Source organism: Engraulis encrasicolus, chromosome 21, assembly GCF_034702125.1.
Source record: "Engraulis encrasicolus isolate BLACKSEA-1 chromosome 21, IST_EnEncr_1.0, whole genome shotgun sequence".
Lineage (NCBI taxonomy): Eukaryota > Metazoa > Chordata > Actinopteri > Clupeiformes > Engraulidae > Engraulis > Engraulis encrasicolus.
This window is the reverse complement of record NC_085877.1, coordinates 14,201,706-14,211,705: the sequence shown is the minus strand read 5'-3', so window position 1 is coordinate 14,211,705 and position 10,000 is coordinate 14,201,706. Positions and strand designations below refer to the sequence as shown.

At 40.2% G+C, this 10,000-nt stretch overlaps 1 protein-coding gene and 1 long non-coding RNA gene across 3 annotated transcripts in view; one reads left to right on the top strand and one right to left on the bottom strand.

The window, feature by feature from the left end:
- The window catches only part of pcxb (pyruvate carboxylase b), a 640,714-nt gene that overhangs the window by 28,106 nt on the left and 602,608 nt on the right, over nt 1-10,000 (bottom strand). The gene's annotated exons all lie outside the window — the stretch shown is intronic.
- On the top strand, nt 1,685-3,565 carry LOC134437556 (uncharacterized). 2 transcript variants are annotated; one of them, XR_010032411.1, is made up of 3 exons: nt 1,685-2,259; nt 2,601-2,661; nt 3,506-3,565. It is a non-coding gene; the product is annotated as an uncharacterized LOC134437556 (long non-coding RNA). The 2 variants fall into 2 exon arrangements; XR_010032410.1 differs by having other exon boundaries at nt 3,470-3,555.

Here is a 10,000-nt window from a genome sequence, read left to right as displayed (position 1 = left end):
ACGGGGCTTAACACACTTACACACAACACGCAGGGAAGAGATCTACTTAATATCTTTTCCATTAACTACAAAACATATAATTTGAGGGGAGCTTGCTAACAAAGCACGCTGGAGAACTTACAGTGCCATGAACAGTGTGAACACTGTTTGCAAACAAGACTATGATTACACAGAGTATTATCAACTTGTGTCAATAAAAAAAATAAAACACAAATGCTTTCCCATTTCAGACTCTTTTTGTGATGATAATATTACTTGAATAGCCCATAAAAGCAGAATATGTGAGACGACTTTTGTTTGCATAGTTTAGTCCACACACCATGTCTCTTCTAATCTACAGCACTCCCTCCACCATTTTGTGAATCTCCGGTGTCAGAAACTCTACCACTTTCTGTAGATATCTTCTGTGAACGAAAACATCATCTCATGCTTTTGTATGAGAGAATATCAACTATTTTCTATAACTCCTGTGTTAGAGTTACATTAATATTGACCTTCAACTAAAGCTCTCCAGTCTCCTGCCTTGGTGCCTGCCATTACCTGAAAGTCCTGCTTGAAACGAATATTGACTCTAACCTTTCACTCATGTTCAGAACACAAATCCCTTCTCATCCTCCTTTCAGGCAATGATGGTCTCATCTAAAGACCACTTCCCTAACCATTAAGCCACGGCAGCCCCCGAAAATCATGGACAGCAATGACGTCTGGCTTTGAAAGTCCTGCTTGAAAAGCACATTCACAGCTTGACATGTGACTCATTTGTCATGTGTAAACGGGTGTGGTCTGAAGAAATACAACTCTTTCTCCATCAGCTAGAAACTGATGAAGGTTCTTAGCTGAGGAATGCAATGACCTTCAAGTTCCAAGAAGAAGCCCATCAGCGTTCAACTAAACCATTTGAACTATTGTATCAGAAAATCTACCATGATCTGTATCTTCAGTGAATGAACGAACGAACATCAACCACAATCTGATTCTCTTGTGTGAGAGAGCATCAACCATTTTCTGTAACTCCCTGTGTGAGAGGCATAATAACACTGACCTCCAACTTCAGCTCTCCGGCGTTGTGGTCTGGCAGTACCTGAAAGCCTTGCTTGAAAAGTATAGTCTATCCTTTCAGCTTGCCAACATTGGTCTCTGGACTACATGTGAATATGTGAATGTTGTTGAGCCACATCCGCACTGAGTGTCGAATTACAGTACGTTTCTATTGTTGGTCGATTTGACCTGTGCTCACTTGTGCATGAATGACTCACACAATCACAGATGTACTTCTTTCAGTCCTGAGATGAAAAAAAAAACATTGGCAATAGGGATAATGATAGCTGTATTTCAAGTCAACGTGAAAAAAGATGGGATTCATTCACTTTGACAATTGGCCAAGCAGATCTGTGTCTCATTTCTTATTTATAAACTCAATTCTCACATGATGAAATTATCACTGTGTGTGTGTGTGCGTGTGTGTGTGTGTGTGTGTGTGTGTGTGTGTGTGTGTGTGTGTGTGTGTGTGTGTGTGTGTGTGTGTGTGTGTGTGTGTGTGTGTGTGTGTGTGTGTGTGTGCACTCACAGAAATGATTCATGGAGGAGTTCATTTTTATGCATTCACATCTATTTGATTTTATTTAAAAACTCATTGTTTTAAAACATATACATTACAATTAACTATAATCTATGTAATTGGACCAATAATAAAATGTAGTGAATTGAAACACTTAATATATAATTAAAAAGTTTAGATAATTAACAATATAAAACAAACAAGATCATATTATTTAAAATGTATGTGATTAGTTTTCATAAAAGTTATGTGAATTGGGAAAACTGAGGATGCAACTCCAGTCCAGAGGTGGCGCTACTTGCTGCACATCACGGTTGTTCACAGCCAAACGTTTGAGCGCTGCATTTCTACTTCCTGTTGCCCTTCAACTGTGTGGGGAGTGGAGCGAGATCAATGTTATGGTAAGAAATCTAAAGCCATCCTACATCCAATTTCTTCAAATTGTGTCGAAATTGTGTAGTTTATATTAGATGGATACTATTTGGTTTGATTTCTGTTCACATTTCCGTAGTTTGTTATTGCTGTAGCCTAAACGGTTAAATCCTGCATGGCAGGTGTTCCAGTGCATGTGTGCTTCAGGCTAGCGGTTCTTTGGCAACTTGGCTTGTTTGTTACTTCTCTACAGGTCGACAGTAAACTAAACCAACCTTGAAATTGGTTATTATGCTGTTTGAAACGACACAAAGCCACAAGTGATTGTCGTAAGCAGTTGTATCTTTCCCCTTTTACAGTGCCCATTTTATGGTAGGCTTAGCAAAGTGCTGCTAATGTTCACAGTTTGCTGTTCAAATTCCTTATTGCGCTGTAATAATGTAATTTAAATTCAAGCTAAACTGTTCAGTTTGATTTTTGCAGTTCAATAATACTAAACTACACACGGTTACCATGCTGTTTAAAATTGCATTGCGCTGTTCTTTGATTATTGTGTGCCATGTTATCTGTTTTGTGGTTCAGTTGCAGTAAAAGGGTGCATCATAAATGCAAAGCATTCGTTTCACTGGATAGTAATGGCATCTGCTCTTGTATTGCCCTTTCTCCCCAGATACAAAACTATTGTGGTATTTTTGTCATTCTCCTCAACGGGACATCCATGTGGCGACATGGTAAGCTTAAACTTATTGAAAGATGTACAGTATATGTCAAATGTAGTTCATATGACTGACAAAAATTGTTGGTAACACTCTATGAAGCCATATCTATAGCGCATTATGAGTGCATTTTATATCAAATTATAATGTGCATTATAATTTGGCTACTTACAACGCATTACAACTACAGCCATGATCTTTCATGATGCTTTATGCTAACAGTTATGAATAACAGTGAACTAAGTTTATAAAACTATGTAAATCCAAGGGTGTTATGAGTGCTCGTGACTGGATATATACTACAGACTGCCTGATGGGGCTTACACTACATTATGATGCATTATACTGCATTACACAGTGCATTATAGATGCATCCATATGAACTTCACTTTACTTAGAGCGCACATTGACAACTTATGATCTCACATGGAATATTATAGCGTCTTATTCGTCCTTATTCCAGGTCTGTGCATAGATAGAGGGTGTAAGTACTCCTAATGCATTAAAAGCCCCCCATCAGGCATTCTGTAGTTTATAAACCAGCCAAGAGTCCTCATAACACAATTGTATTTATTAAGCATTATAAGCTAGATTCATGGTTATACATAGCTGTTAATATAAAGCATCATGAAACATGATGGGTGTAGTCATAATACGTGGTGAGTCATTATAATGTGCCTTATAATTTGATATAAATGCGCTCATAATTTGCTATAGATATGGGCCTCAAAGAAAGTGTTTACCAAGTTGTTTGTTAAATGAACCTGAAATGTGAAAAATGTGCATGTTAACCATTCAAATGATTTGTCTAAACATTTATAAGGCTGGTATTATCTCCGTGTTCAATCTGGTCAAGCAGATGAGGGGCCTTCATTTACTGCCGACATAGATGAGGTTCTGATCAAGAAGGTGATGCAACGCCATGCTCAACCTGGAGGAAGGAGGTTCTCGGGAGCCAGCAATTCCAGACTTCCAGAACAGATGGCACTTTTTGATGCCAGCGAGGTAAATGTAGTGTAGTTGACTGGACTGTCACTGGACTAAACCAGTGACATTCTTATCTTTTGGTGTTGTCGTCAATGCCATTAACCCGCCACAACCCCTGTTGTCTTTTTACAGATCAATTTGGAATTCATGTAAATTGCCACTGTACCTCTGACCTCAAAATTCTTTGATAAACTGGACTATCGGGCAAGTGGCCTTATCCAGATCTTCTGTACCGAAGGTGGAGTTGTAGGACGGAAGATCTCTGCCATAATGACCCACATGGGACATGTACGTTTTTGATTCTGGTCTAATCTGATCTGCATATAGCTTGTGAGTTAGATAACCATGGTGAAGTTTATGTTGATTGTTTCAGATGTTTTTCTTGCCGTTAGAAAAAAAAACACTTGACTGCATGGGTTTAGACTTGTGAGCTTTGAGTGGGGTTAAACAAGGTTTTGGGGTGGTCAATGGAGAAATGACTGACTTTGTTGCCCTCAGTACCTGTGTTGGTTTGTGACACATTATGCATACTGTCCTCTAGGATGCCGGCGAACTGTCTGTGTATGAAATTCAGCGACTTGAACATCAGAGAGAAGGTTTTTTGTCATCTTTGAAGATTTCACAAGCATGTAGACATGTAAGAGTTTGCTACTGCTCTCATTTTCACACATTGCCTCACTTTATGTCTTCTCCTACTCTACTCTCTCCCTTCTGTTCTTGCTTCTGCCTCCTTTTCATACTGTCACTCACCAGTATATCGAAATAGAACTTTGAGATTTAAATGGCTGTCAAATTTGGTCTTAAAAGTGTATTCTTTTTCTCCGCCATGTAACTTCATTCTCCAGACCTGTGTACCATTTATTAAGGGGGGGCTCTTTAGGGTCTTAAGAAATAATGTGATGTTTGCTCAAAGTACACCAAATGTCCCTGCTGCCATAGGAGCCCACATTTGATTTGATGGTACAAAGTTTACAAATTTCAGCGTGCTTGCTCTGAATGTTTGCCCCTCTGCCTGCAACATCTTGAGGAAAGTCCCAACTCTGATCTGATATTAGTGCGATGGACTGTCTCAAAGTTTACAATTAAGTCAACCAATGCACATCGAAGCATTTTTTTTTAAGTTGAAAGAGGAAGTTCAGCATCCCTTGTGAATGGAAAATCACCACTGTTTGGATTGCTACCAATTCAGTGTAGTGATACAGTGGATCTAATAATTTCTTTCTGTCAAAAGGCAGCAGAGGATCTCCGACTCGGGATGCAAAGTGAGGCCAAAGCAAGATAATGAAGTAAGTCATAAAAACACTGCATTTTCAAGCATGACTCCCCCCCCCCAATTAATTGAACAGAAGTTTTGCAGTCATGATAGGGGTAATGGGAGATGAGGTTGGAATGGGGAAATGAATTGTCTTCTTTCTTTGGCCAACAGGTGACTTTTTTTTTTTTGATTGCAAAGTGCCTGGAAGACAAGTCTTTTGAACTTATTTCGCACCTAAATCTTTGTAGTTCTTCCGTTAAATCATTCTTTTTTCCCTTTGCTATGTTCCAGGACCTTGAATGCAGACAGGCCTAGGCAGACACTGCTGAGAAGACCATGGGCATCTACACAGTCCGGACAGAGGGTGATGGTCTAGGTGATGCATGTTTTGAAGATGTCTGTGTGGCGCTGGATGGTGTGAGTTCTCCAGAGCCTGCGGAGTGTCGGCCATGCATGTGTTGGGCTTTATGAACTAATCTATGCACCAACTTGAGCTATCCAAAAAGACTGTGAAATATACATACATTTGAGGGTTACCAGGAAGTTCTGATGGACCTGGACTCAAGCAAGCTTCAAATAGCTCCTGTGATTCAGTGGCATACACGCCTGTTAGACTCTCACTTCGCTTCCGCTCACACTGCCGCAGTGGCATTGGTTGTGACCCGTAGATGGTCGACCAGGGGAAAAAAACTATAAAACTCATGATGTTTTTGTCTTCGACCAAGTGGTCAGTGTGGAGGAGTTTTAGAGGGTTTTTTTTTTTTTTTAAATCCATGTCTGCTGTCGGCCACATACACACAACTGTTGCCGACACACCAGCGGCCTATACTACAAAACTGGTTCAGGATACGTTAAGGTTAAGTTGAGAGTGAAATCAACTAATAGAAGAGCCCAGAGTACTTATTTTCTTTAGAAAGGCTCTTAGATGATGAGATAAAGGTTTAGATGATTTACCTAACTTGGTAATAGGCCCCTGGTGAACTATTCTGTACACAAACCAGCTGAACTAGTGTGCCCGCTCACTTGGTTGACTACGTGTATTGGCTGCCTAAGTACACCTGCTGAACTTTTGTTGCACCCACAAACTTGGACTGTTGGCTGTGTGCACACACCTATTAGGACTGTTGTACTTAATGCCAGCTGAAGTATTGTGTGTGCACACCTGATCTTTTTCTTGTGTACTACACACCTGTGGGACTGTTTCGCCCACGCACGCTTGCGTGGCCATTTGTGTTAACCTTTTGCGCCCGCAAGTCACACCAACACACTTGCCCAACTTTTTCTGTCTTTCAATTGTGTTCAGATGAGTTGTTTGTGTAAAAAATGTTTGTACAGTATATAGAAATGTACTGTGTTCTTTGTCAAGACACCTGTGTGATGGATGGTGAACATGGTGTAATTTCTGCCTTATTTTCCCTTTCCTTGGTTTTTCTTATTATACAGGGTGTTTGTTAAAATGTTTTTTGCATTAGCTAGCTGGTAAGGAGGGGAAAAACCTCAGCATACTGACCATTTTGCTTTGAAATTACTTTGACCTTTTGGTCTTACTCCAAGTGTGCAGGGGCCTATACTACAAAGCTGGTTCAGGGTAAGTTAAGGTGTAAATAAATCATCTAATATTACATCTAATAATAAGAAAAATGAGGACTCCAGGGCCCTTCTATTAGGTAATTTACTCTTAACTAAACCTTAAATTATCCTGAACCAGCTTTGTAGTATAGATCCAATTGATTTTGCAGGTTTGGATTCTTTGAAGTAAGCTGCGTTGTGACTCATGCATGTGAAGTACCGTATTGTTTTTACTTTTGGTATTGTGAATAACCAACTACTAAATAATAATCACTTCGTGATTTAACGTATGACTCTGTTTTTGGGATCCCTTGCTGTGTCCAAGTGGCTAGGTGTTGCACTGATGATTTGTGTTGCAAATAAATAAGCTTTATTTGAAAAAAGTTGTGTGTATCATTTCAGATTTATTTGGTTGGTTTATATAAAGATTAAGTAATTAAAATGTATGCATTTTTGTCATCTATTAAATTGCATAAATCTTATTCATTCTAAATGCATGCAATTTTGTCATCTATTAAATTGCATAAATCTTATCCATTCTAAATGCATAAGTCTTATTAATACTAAATGCATAAATTGTGGGTTATAGGTTTCAAATGAATAGGATTTATTCAATGAATTTCTATACATCCTATAGGTCTTGGTTTTCAGGATTGCATAAAACTTAGCTATTCAAAATGTATGCATTTTTGTCATTAATCAAATTAATTAAATCTTATGTTTTGGGGCGAATTATTTCTGTGTGTGTGATAACAATACAACAATTCCTCATTTGCCATTTAAAACCATGCTGCGGAACATTAGGACGAGGTGTAACATTCGGCTTCGGGAAAGTGATGATTTATTAAAGAGGGCGGAACAAAGAAATTTCTTTCCAAGAGCACAATTGATTTTCATAGGATACTCATTGTCCTCTTGTAACAGATACAAAACCCCTCGTCTACGCTGGCGGTGTGTTGGGGAACTAGCTTGGAGGGTGAAAGGGGGTGGGGGGTGCTGTTGTGCATCTGTTAGAGAGTACAAGACAAATTGACTCGATGTGTCATTGTACAATCTACAATCAGTCATGTGACCCAAATCCATAATTGGCACTACAAGCTACTAAGCACAGTACAACCTGTCCTTCCTCCTTTACCCTTCTCCTTCTGTTCTTCTGTTCTTCTTTCCTCCTTTTCTCCAATTATTCATTCATTCTTTCTTTCTTTCTTTCTTTCTTTCTTTCTTTCTTTCTTTCTTTCTTTCCTTCTGTCTTTCTTTCTTTCTTTCTTTCTTTCTTTCTTCTCAAGGTCACACCCCGGGACAAGGCAGAGAGGAACATAAGCAGACAACACGTTTTTTGTCCAAAATGATACACCCATACGATACACATATATCATCTTCAGCAGGCCAGAGCAGAAGGTGTGCAGTGTCTCCTCATCTAAACCTTTTGTTTGCCCATTCTCTGGTTATGTTATTTTCTATGTTTGTGCTGGTATTTGTGTGTGTGTTTGTCCGCGCCATGTGTCATTTCATCTGGGGCGTTGTCTCTGGATGACTGACGGGAAGCTGGACCTATCGGTGGCACTCTTGCCTGGGCAGCCCTCACCCTGTCAGCCAGTGAAATGCCACCTGAATAAATGTGTGTTAAAGGGTCGGCTTGCCTGTCCTTGAACAGCTATTTTTCGAAACGAGTGTCATCGCTGGACCCTGTGTATTTTTGGATGTGTGTCTTCGGGTGCACATATGGCAGGATCTCTCTCTCTCTACTTCTGTCTCTCTCTCTCTCTCTTTCTCTCTCCACCCCCCTCGCTCACTTCTCTCTATCTCTTTGTAGGAGTGTGTATTGATAAGCCAAGATACTGTATGTGCCTGCTTATATTTGCTTGCGTGACTGTGATTGTGTCTTGTGAGCAGGACCGCTGAGAGATTTTGCCAAGCCTGGAAAAAGTCATTTGAAAGGGCCCCCGTTCCAATACATACAAAGTAATGAGGACCCCATTTTGGGACCCCTATACATATTTATGTGTATGTGCATTTGTTTGTTTATGTGTATGCACATGTGTTTGTGTATGTGTACATGTATGTATGTGCATGTGCATGTGTGCATGTGCATGTGAACATGTATGTGAACATATATGTGTATGCGTGTTTTTATGTGTGTATGTGTATGTGTATGTGTATGTGTATGTGTATGTGTATGTGTATGTGTATGTGTATGTGTATGTGTATGTGTATGTGTATTCCCTGGTTCTTGTTTGCACTCTTCCCTTGTTGTGTACTCCCTTGTCTACTCCCCCCCCCCCCCCCCCCCCACACACACACACACACACACTCCTCTCCTTCTATACCTGGGAGAGGATTTGTCTGTCTGTTTCTGTGGGTTATCAAGGGAGCCACTGGGCCATGGAGAGCTTGGGCAGCTTATCCAAATGGATCTGCCCGCCTGCAGCCCTGATGCTAACAGATACACTCCGTCTCTTTTTCTCCCTCCATGTCTGTCTATCTGTCTGTCTGTCTCTCTCCATCTCTCTCTCTGTCTCTCTATCCATCTCTCGGACCAGCCGGAAGGACATTGCACGCTCTCTGTCATCTCAAACAGGAATTGTCCAACATGAGTGTACAAAATACACATGCACACACAGACACACAGATAGGTAGACATAACACACAGAGACAGGCAGGTAGACAGGCAGGCAGCCAGGCAGATGTAGCGTATACAGGCATAAACACAGACACACACATTCACATGCACACATGCATGCACACACACTCACTCTCTCTCTCTCTCTCTCTCTCTCTCTCTCTTTCACCCACACACGCACACATGCACACATGCACACACGCACACACGCACACACACACACACACACACACACACACACACACACACACACACACACACACACACACACACACACACACACACACACACACACACACACACACACACACACACACACACACACACACCCTTTCAAATTCAAATAATTCCAATCTAGCCATACTTTTTTCCTTTTTCTTTCTTTCTGCTTATCCATCCAACCATCTCTCTCACGTACAGATTTATAATTACTTGCGTACTGTATAAAGACATATGCACAACCACCCACCTACACACAAACACACATGCTGGGATTCAGATAATACATCTGGGCCACAATTTGTTATTTGTTTTCCCTCTGGTTTCCTGGTATTCAGGGTATTATTTTTGTTCTTGAGATACTGCACGAGTTGTGTTGTGTGCAGCTGGGATTATTTCCTTATCCATACATTGTGATCGTTATCTTTCATTTTAGGCTACTTACAGTATAATTACTTTGTGCTGCACGAAGAAATATTCAAACACCCACACATACAGTGCACTACACGGACGACATTCATACATAAATTTAAATAAACAGACGCACAGCTTGCACCACAAACACACACAGATGTATCTTGGTTTTATGTGTTGTACATTCTGTTTGACAGCTTGTCATAATCATCTATTCGGCTTGTCGTTATCAGTGCAAGTTGCATGAATTTTGTGATCTCATTCTGTATTTTGATGCGCACAACTTTTTC